Source organism: Panthera tigris, chromosome C1 (genome assembly GCF_018350195.1).
Source record: "Panthera tigris isolate Pti1 chromosome C1, P.tigris_Pti1_mat1.1, whole genome shotgun sequence".
Classification (NCBI taxonomy): domain Eukaryota; kingdom Metazoa; phylum Chordata; class Mammalia; order Carnivora; family Felidae; genus Panthera; species Panthera tigris.
The window spans coordinates 1,316,700-1,326,588 of record NC_056667.1 but is presented as its reverse complement, the minus strand read 5'-3'; positions in this window follow the sequence as shown (position 1 = coordinate 1,326,588).

Here is a 9,889-nt window from a genome sequence, read left to right as displayed (position 1 = left end):
CGTGCTCGCTCTACTCCGGGCCTCTCGCACCGGTGCAGTGCGCCCCACCAGGCACCTGCTGGGCCCGACCAAGCTCCCGGGGGGTGAGGCGAGGCTCCGCAGGGGCAGTGGAGATGCGGCATCAGAGACGGGGTGCTCGCAGGCGGAGGGGCACGGCGGCCCTGCCCCTGGAAAACCCTAGCCTGCATCTCACTTTCCAGCCGTCACCTCCTCCCTCCCCCAGGCTGGTCCTCATATTATAAGGTCATCTCCGGAGGCGCTCCGGACAGCTCGTTCCTGGGGGCAGGAGACGCAAGCTGGCCTCACCCTGGCTTCCCCAGGACCTGGTCTTTTTAAACCGCCGGTCTTAGGAGGCTCGTCCACCAGCCCGGGGAGGAGGCCTTGCCCAGCCCTGTGCCCTTACCACGTCACTGCCCTGTCACCCGCTCTGCGTGTGGCGGAGCAGGGGTGGGGATGCGAGCCGGGCACAGGCCAGGGCCGGGAGCAGGGGTGCCGGGAGGGGATGAGGAGTGGCCAGGGTGTGTGACGCGGAGAAGGGGTGACCATGCCCGGCATCGCAGCAGGAGAGTGACGGGTCCCCCTGAGAAGCCCTGTGCCCCAGGTGACGGGGGTGAGTGACAGACCTGGGCACCGAGCCAGCCTCGGGCAACGCGGGGGGTGGGGGTGGGGTGGGGGAGCAGGCGCGTGGCTGGCCCGGGTGGCCGCACAGGCTGCCCCCAAGCCCCGGCCCTGGGGACCTCCCAGCCCTTTGATGGTCAGCAGGCGGGCGCTGCCCCTGCGGATGCGGCCGGCTTGGGGGTGGCCAGGTAGGCCTCTGCCGCCCCTCGGCCGCCCCGCCTGCCTGCAGGCCCTGAATGGCTGGGAGCCTTTTGTGGGAGAGCAGCTGGCGGCCGGCCCTTTATGTGGGGCTGTGGGAAAGTCGGCGGGCAGCCTCTCACACCCTCTCCAAAGCCCGGATTATCTCGGGGCCAGCAGGACACCCTCTCAAGGATGGCCCCCCCCAGCGGGGGTGGGGGTAGGGGTCCCCACAGAGGTCCTGTCTGCCGAGCACTGGCCCCAGAAGTCCCCCAGCAAGGAAGGGCCCCTGCGTGGAGAGCCCCTCAGACTGTCCCTGCCCCCACCCGTCCAGCTGCCCAGACTCAGAACTGCCCCCACACCAGGAGGGACTTTCAAGGAGCCCCCTCCTGCCCTGTCCCCCCCCCCCCCCCCCCGGGGCCCTCCCTCCTGACCGTCTGGGCCTCTGGCCTTCTTGGGCGGTGGTCAGCCGGGGCGTTTCCTTGGGGCTGACAGACCCTACCCTTTGCACTGCCTGCTACGCCCACAGCGGGCCACGAGGCGGGCCCGGGGCCGAGGTCAGACGCGGGGGTGCTCAGGGGCATGGACGGGGAGGGTGTGGCAAGGAACCGCACACTTATTTAGCACCGACTGCATACAGGCTGAGCAAGACACGTGTCTTCCGGGACCTGCTCAGGATCCCGAGGGGGAGGCAGGACTACACCTGCCACACTGGGCAGGGCACTGACCCCAGCTCCCCACCCGAGGTCACGCAGTCCCCGGTGCACTTTGGCCCCTGAAGCCCAGCCTTCCCCTGCTCCATCGGCCGCTCCCGGGCGGCCCAGGACTTGGGCCGGGGTCGTGCACCAAGTGGGTGGAGTGAGCCAAAGTCAGGGCAGAGCCTAGGGCCGGGGCCCCAGATGACGGTGACGGCCATGCCAGCGGCTGTGCCGGGAGGCCACCTGAAGGCTCCGCCTTTATTCGCTCGCTTCCTCCTCAGCACGTGACTCAGGTGGACTGTTATTAACCCCATTTTACAGATGGACAAACTGAGGTCCAGAGAGCCCAGCGAGCAGTGGCGGTCCGGATTAGAGCCCTGGGCCCACAGCCCTACTGGGCTGGGCTAACTGGGCTGGCGGCGGGCCGCGTGCCTGATGCACCCCCGGGCCTCCTTGCGTGGCATCAGACTGGCAGGGGTCCGTGGGGCCCGTGAGGCCACCGAGACCCCCTCACACCCCATTTCACACACAGAGCAGCAGGCCCGAGGGGGCGGGCGGGGGCCGTCCTCTCTTTCCCGAGAGTGAGCTCCAGGGCGGCCGGGGACGGCTCCATGCGGCCCAGAGCCCAGTGGACAGGTGGTCCCTCACCAGAGCCTCCCGGCTGAGGCCAGGAGCCATCCCAGTCTGGGGGGGTGGGGCAGGGGACCGCACATGAGGTCACCGCCAGACCCGGGGACAGCCAGAGGAGGAAGGGCCAGACTCCGAAGCCCCCGCCCATCTCCCCCACACCCTGCCCCACGCCCGGGCTCCGGGCGCCCTGCCTGGCATCTGGCAGCCGCTGAAAGTGGGTAATTGTTGCCTGGCTGGGGGTGGGCGAGCTTCTTGCTTCCACCCTTAAGTTTGAGGCCAACCAGGATCCCGGGACTGGCTTGAGCTCTCTGGGCTCCATCTGTGAACTGGGGTGCTGTGTCCTGGTAGGTCTGAGCGTCACCGAGGGGTCCCCATGCCAGGCTGGAGCCCTGAGCCCCTGACAGCTGGCCCAGACTACTGGTTATTTATTGTAATTCTTTTTTTTTTTTTTAAGTTTATTTATTTTAAGAGAGAGAGAGAGAGAACTTGTGGGAGGGGCAGAGAGAAAGAGAGAGAATCCCCAGCAGGCTCTGTGCTGTCAGTGCAGAGCCCGGTGCGGGGCTTGAACCCACGAACCACGAGATCATGAGCTGAGCCGAAATCAAGAGTCGGAGGCTCAACCGACCGAGCCCCCTAGGCGCCCCCAAACTACCAGTTATAAGGGGTGGAGTCTGTGGTATGTGGGTACCCAAAAGGACCGTTGGTGCAGTTGTTTAGAGTCAGGACAGGGCTCCCGTAGGACGTTGGAGAGGAGCTGGGGGGTCCAGGGATCAGCTAGGAGCCAACACGGGAGGCGTGGAGCTCGAACCCCGATCTGTCACCCGTTGGGTCTCCACGATGCCTGGGAAGCAGAGGGTCCCAGCTAGGATAGTGGTGGCCAAACTGGGGTTCTTGGCCCCTTCAGCTATCACAGGATGAGGGGCATCTGAGTCACGATGTCACTTTGTGGGGCAAAGAGAAGGGACTTTCAAATCCCAGGGCTGCCCAGGCCCCCTCTGCCCCCACCTCAGCATCGCAGGTAACTGATCCACCAGTGGGTGGCCCCCAACCCTGCCTGGGTCACTTTGTCCCCTCTGTTCCAACAGTCACGTGCAAATTAGTTGCCGTCCCTCCAAGCCCTGTGCCTCGGGGTTGCTGCTGTCCTGCAGCTCCCACCCACCCGGCACCCCCACCCCCTGCTTGTGTCGGGAGCCCCGGGGACTTGGCCAGGCCGCAGGGGAGCTCTTGGAAGACCAGCCGGGCCAACCCTTCAGCAATCGGATGGGGGGCACAAGGCCCGGGGACGGCCAGCCAGGTCTCCCGCAGGCCCCCCACCCCAGAAGCATGGAGCAAGAGGGCGGGAGCAGCCAGCCCCCGACCCCAGTGAGCAGGACCCCAATGAGCAAACGGGGTCAGACTGTGCGGGAAGTGAACTCAGCTAGGGAGAGGGAGCTGGGGCGCTTGTAGAGCAAAACGGGTCTTCGTCGGGTGTAGAGTGCGCTGAGAGCACAGAACCGCCCGGAGGGCGTGAGGGGAAGGTTCCCCCCAGATTCTGGAAGCCACGCAAGCGGTCGAGGCAGGGGCTGAGTGGCCAAAGGAGAAACCGAGCCAGGAAGCCACTCTGGTCCTTTCCGTGAGGAGAAGGAGATCCCAACCGCCCTCACCCAGGGTCCAGTCCGGACTCAACTACCAACTGGCAGCTTGGCCTTGGGGACAAACCGGTCCTCAGTTTGCCTGCCTGTGCAAATGGGCGTGATGACGCTCGGCCCTGGCAAGGTGGCCGCTCCCCAGCGGGGTCCCACACGGGCCCCCAGATGCCAAGGGCGGGTGGGGCCGCCCCCCGGGGCGGGAGCCAGGACGGAAGTTCACAGAGCCGAGGGTGGAGCGTCCATCCCGCGCAGGTGCAGCACAGGGTGTGGGGCCGCGTGTGCCCCCCTGCTCACCTCCGCCTTGTGTCAGGGAGGCAGCCCCCCGCCCCGGCGCAGGAGTGTGCCCGGCCAGCTCCCAGAACATTGTGCTCATAAGCCCTCAGATTTAAGTTCCATCTCATTTTCATGCGTCACGAGATATTTTTCTCCCTTGGATGTTTTTGTCACCCTTGGGAGGGCACAGGCACGGACGAGGCTCTGTCTCCCCAAACCTCAGGCCGCCCCGTCGGCACCCCCGTTCTACAGCCGAGGAGACTAAGGCTCGGGAGGGTTAAGAGCCCTACTTCAGGTCGCCCAGCGGGGAGACACCTGGGAGGGTCCTCTGGGAGCGTGGCTTCCGAGAGCCGGGGCCGGGGGCCGGGGGCCGGGCTCCCCCCCACCCCCGGGTCCTGGATGCGCAGGGCTGTGGGTTCGCGCTGGCCTGCGGTTCCCACACTGCGGCGGCGGCCACGGAAGCGTGCCTGGGCCCCCCGCGGCATTAGTGCTGGGCTCTGCCTCTGAATGAATGGGGGCGGCCACGGGGGGCGGCGGAGGGGGGGCAGCTCCCAAAAGGCCATCTGGCTCCGCGTTATAATAGAGCAATAAAGGCTTGTCTGCCTTTCAGAGGTTGGGAGCGAGCTGCTCTCTGACACCGCAGGGTTTTAACCAGCTTGGGACTGCGACCTGGGCCTGCCCCCGGCGGTGGGGGTGGGGGGGGCACGTGGGCCGGAGAGGCCCCTAATCCAGAGGGGGCCCCCATGAGACTCAAGGGCGCCGCACTTTCCCACACCGCCCGCCCCTGCACGTCCACCCTAGCCCCTCTTTACACTGGGGAAACTGAGGCCCCGAAGGCCGGGGCCGGTCGGGCCGGGGGTCCATGCCCTCCCTCGATGGTGACTAGACTAGCACACCCCGTCTGGGAACGGGGGGTCTGGTTTGGCCTGCAAAAGCTGGGGTCCCCAAATCTGACCTGGGAACTGAATGGGGCCACTGTCCATGTGTGATCCCCGTCGACGAAGGGCAGGCGCCCCTAAGAGGGTGAACCCCCCGGCCCACCCCACAGTCAGGTTGCTGGGTGGCACCTACCCTCGATCAGTGGCGAGAAGGGGCGGGTACAGAGGCTGCAGTCAGCACCCCTACTCTCCAGGTGGGGAACCAGCCCGCCCCAGGCCCCCTGGAGAAAGAGGTGAACCCCTGACTCGGTGACCCTGACTCAGTGTACTGGCCTCTGTTCAGGTGAGAATCACAGGCAGTCCCAAGCAGTCAGCCCCAGCAACGGGGTCTCCTTCCGGGTCAGGGGCCAAGGGGGCCGGGTGGGGTGGGCACTACTCTCTTCTCAGCAATGCCCCACCCCCCCCTTGGCCACCCTTGGTCATCTCCAGGAACCTAGAACCAGCCCTCCATCAGCTGGTCCGGCAGGGGAAGCCCATTGTACACAGGTAAACTGAGGCATAGAAAGGACCAGCATGAGTTCAACAGAACACAGAGCCGCAGCCTGGACTTGCCCCTGCACCCCCCGACCCAGTGCCCGCGTTACTCAGAGAGCAATCTCCAGGGTCTGGTTGCACCCTAGTCTGGGGGCTACTGGAATGCAGAGCACGGCCATCTCTGGGGAGGACCCCAGACACTGTGGGAGCTGGGCCGGAGCCACCATGGGCATGTCACAGAGGGCAGGGCACTAACCCCCCAGACGGTGCAGGCGAGGAGCTGCTGACGCGGCCTGTCCCCCACGCTCCCCCCCAGGCCCCGCGAGGTGGCGCAGAGCAGCGCTCAGCCCAACAGGGACAATCTTCCATCTGGGGGCCTCTGACAGCCGGGCAGCGGGACGGGACCGGGAAGGGGCGACGCCCGAGCTGCGTCCACACACTGACCCGCCAGGGGAGGGGGCCAGGCCGAGGGGCCAGGGAGCCAGTGCCAGGCTCTTTATTCCCAGAGCCCAGGGCACACGCACAGGCACACAGGCACAGGTGCCCACACACGGGTGAGCACACACACACGGGGGGCACACACACACGGGGGAGCACACACACAGGTGAGCACACACGGGGAGCACACACGGGGGGGGGAGCACGCACAGGCACACAGGCACAGGTGCCCACACACGGGTGAGCACACACACACGGGGGGGCACACACACACGGGGGAGCACACACACAGGTGAGCGCACACGGGGAGCACACACGGGGGGGGGAGCACGCACAGGCACACATGCAGGGATACCTCCTCCGGCCAGACTTGCAGACTCTGGTCCCCACTTCAACCGCCCCCCGAGCCCAGTTCCCACCCTCCCTTGGCCTGGAGCACACCCACCGTCCCTCCAAACACTCCTCAGCCATCTCCTCCTCTAAGAAGCCCTCCCTTGGCGTCCTTGTCTTCCCCTCCATCCCCCCAAATCCACGGCTCTTCGGAAAAGCATCAGTGTCTCAGCACCCCCAAAGATAGCAAGCCTAAATACATATGTGGCCCTTCAGAAACAACAGCAACAGTGGATGCTCGCTCAAGGGAATCTGGAAAATACAGACATAAGGAAAAGTAACCAAACTTATGCCCCCAAACTGTTGGCATTTGGGGGGCTTCCCTCCACTTCTCTGCCAACGTCAAGCGCGCTTCTCGTTGGCCCATCTCCGATGGAAGTCCGTGGTGGGCCCGATCTACACCCCGCCGAGTTACCCCCTACTGGTAAAGGTTTCCCCAGTCCCCACCCACCCCCAGGTAGGGGCCAGGCCTCGGGACCCACCAGCCCAGCGTCCCCAGGCGTCTGTGCCCCCGTGAGGGGAGGCGGCCCCCAGTGGGGAGGAAGGAGCAAGAGGTCCCATCTCTGTATCCAATTCTCCGGTCTGGGGCAGGGGGTGCAGGGAGCTAGGGCAGAGGGGGCTGGGGCTCCCCCTGGCCTGGTGGTGGCCACTGCCCCCAGAGCGCCCCCCAATGGGATTGGGGCCACACGGCCGGCAGTTACCACTCTGCACCTTCACGGCAACAAAGGCAGAGTGTGCAACCCCCTGCGGTCCAGGCACGACCCAGGCGCTGACCTGTCGGCCCGAGTGGCACACGGGTCCCGGAGGGAGGGCCGGCGCTGGGGTCCGTCCTCTGCCCTCCAGCCCCTTTCTAAGCTGGCTTCCAGCTGGCCGTGCGGACAGACGGACGGACGGGGCCAAAGGAGGAGGGCCGCGTCCAGGAGGGGGTGGGATCAGGCTGCAGCCACAGGGCGGCCTCAGGGCCCTCACTCGCAGCTGCCAGACGCCTTTCGGACCGCCACAGAGTCCTCGCATGGTCTGGCGCCGGGCCTGGCCGATGAGGAAGGCGCGGGCCTCTCCGGGTGTAGGGACACCTCCCGCCCGACCTCTGACCTCCGGGCATCGGGAGTCACCGGTGATCGGTAGACACGGAGCCGCCGCAGGGAGCGGGGCGCCACCCCAAGGCGCGTCTCCCGTGAGGGTGTGGGCGACCCCCTGGGCCCTCGCAGGGAAGGAGTCGGCCCTCTTGAAAACGACCTGTGTATCTCGTGAGTTACCCCTGACCTGAAACGTACCGTCTTAACCACCAAGCGTGAAGTTCGGAGGTATCAAGCACGTTCACACAGTTGCGCGGCCGTCCCCGCCGCCCATTTCCAGAACCTTCCACCTTCCCAAACGGACGCTCCGCCCCACGAAACACTGGCGCCCACCCCGCCACTCTCTCTGTGGATTTGACCCCCGCGTGTACTGCGCGTCCCCGGAGTCCTACGGGGTCTGTCCTGTGGGGACGGGCCGCTGTCACGGAGCACGGTGCCCCCGAGGGCATCTGTGTTCCTCCCTCTTTAGGGCCGGATGATCCTCCACGGCGCGGAGGGACCATGTCGTGTTCGTGCCTCCGTCGGCGGGCACCGGGGTGGCTCCCACCCCTCGGCTCCTCGAGCGCCTGGTGCCGTGCGCGTGGGTGGGCGCCCAGCCCTCACAGGGCTTGCGCCCGGCTCTGCGGCCGTGGACCCACCACGCGGACCGTCCTCTGGCACTAAGAGCAGATGCCCCTGGAGCCCTACCCGCCCCCGTGGTGCCATGTGCTCTGCAGTCAGCCTGGGAGGGGCCGTGGAGGGTGGGAGTCATTCAGGAGTTGGTTACGATCCCGGATCCCCGAATCCTAGCATCGTCACGTCCAGCTAGGGGAGCCCCGCACATCCACAGGAAGACACCTCGCCTCACCCCAACCCGCCACCCCTCAGACTCGCGGGGGCTCTCCGGGGTGGCGGGCGCGGGACAAACTCTGAGCCTCGGGCGGAGGGAGGACTCCCCTCCCCGCTGCTGGGGGCAGCCCAGGCGGAGGATCCCGCCACCCCCTGCGTTCCGGGATGCCTCTGGGCAGAACCCGCCCCCGCCTGGAGCCCGGCCTCGACCCTCCCCCACCCCGCCCCTCCACGGCCCCCTCCCCCAGGCCTGGCGGGCCAGCCCCCCTCCGATGGTGTGAGCCAGGAGCCCAAGGAGTTTCCCACACTTTGGCCCCATTCACAGTGTTAAACGGCCCACAAAGGCCGGGCGTGTGCCTCGGAGGCCACAGAACTGCCATCTGGCCCGCACGCAGGGAGGGAGCGAGCCTCTCATCCGGCCTGGCTGGGATTTCACACTGTTCATTTCATATTTCCCACCACTGAAAAATGGACCAAAGCCGCTCCGGGTCGGGGGGAGGAGGGAAGAAGGAGGCAGCCCCCTCGGGCCCGCCACGGCCCAGCCGCCGCCCTCACCTCGGGCAGGCCACCCTGGCCCGCTGCGGGTGGGCGGGCAGCTGGGGCGGGGGCGGGGTGGGGGGGAGAAGCTGGACCATGTCTCCTGCACGTGTCTCATCTGGACCGAGAGCCGGCTTGGGGGAGGGGGGAGGGGGCCGGCAGGACGCAAGCCCCGGCCAACTGCCCCCCTCCGAAGCAGAGGAGGGGTGAGGCAGTGAGCAGGAGGGCTTGGCTGGAGCGCTGCCCTCACTTCTGGTCAGAGTCCTGCTCCCCCCCCCCCCCGCCCCCCGCCGCCTCCCGTTAGCAGCCAGGCAGTTAGGGCGCACGTGGGCGTGGGCAGAGGCCGTGGCCAGGGCCAGGGTGGGCTTGGGGCTTGCTCCTGGCCCTGCGTTCCCTCAGCCCCAACGAAGCACTTCCTTGGTGCCGCGTCCCCGGCTCGTAGGATGTGGGCAAAGCGGACACCGGTGACGAAGGGATCCTGTCCCTCCCCACCCCACCCCCCGGAGCCCATAAGCAGGCAAGGGGCACAACAGACTATGCCGGCTGTCCAGCACGAGCCCCATTCTGGCTCCAAAAATGGCCCCACTGAACATCACTGCCAGCCCACATCAAAGCCCCTAGCCACTGTCAGCATCCCGGGCCACGGAGCAGAGCGGTGAGCACAGGGCCTCGACGTGCCCGTCCCCAGCTGGCCCCGGTGCCCCCTGCCCTTTTGCGGCAAACTGGAGCCCAATAACCGTGGCGGGGTCCTATCTGCCCAGACGGGAGCCCCCGCTCGGGGTCGCCGCCTCCCACCGCCAGCCCAGGGGCCGTGTCCTCTTTAAGAGAGGTGCCGGTAGGAGGAAGGAGCAGGTACCAGAGGGGTGAGCAGGGGCTGCCTACCCTCGCCCTCCAAAGCCACCTGAAGGTCCCACCCTGGGAGCTCCCCCAGCCTAACCCACCCCGGCGGGTGACCAGCTGGCCCACGGGGCACTCCTCAGCTGGCTCCGAGCCAAGCCTGCCCTGGCTGTCGTGACACCATCCTGCACGCCTCCCGGCTGGGCCCATTGCCGGGAGACCAAAGGCTCCTTGTATGCGACGGGGGGAGGGGCGATTTCTGGAGCGGGCCCACCAAACGGGCCAGTCAGTCGTAGCTGTGGGTCACTGCTAAGACCCACGGGAGGGGGAAAGATCTGACCCGACCC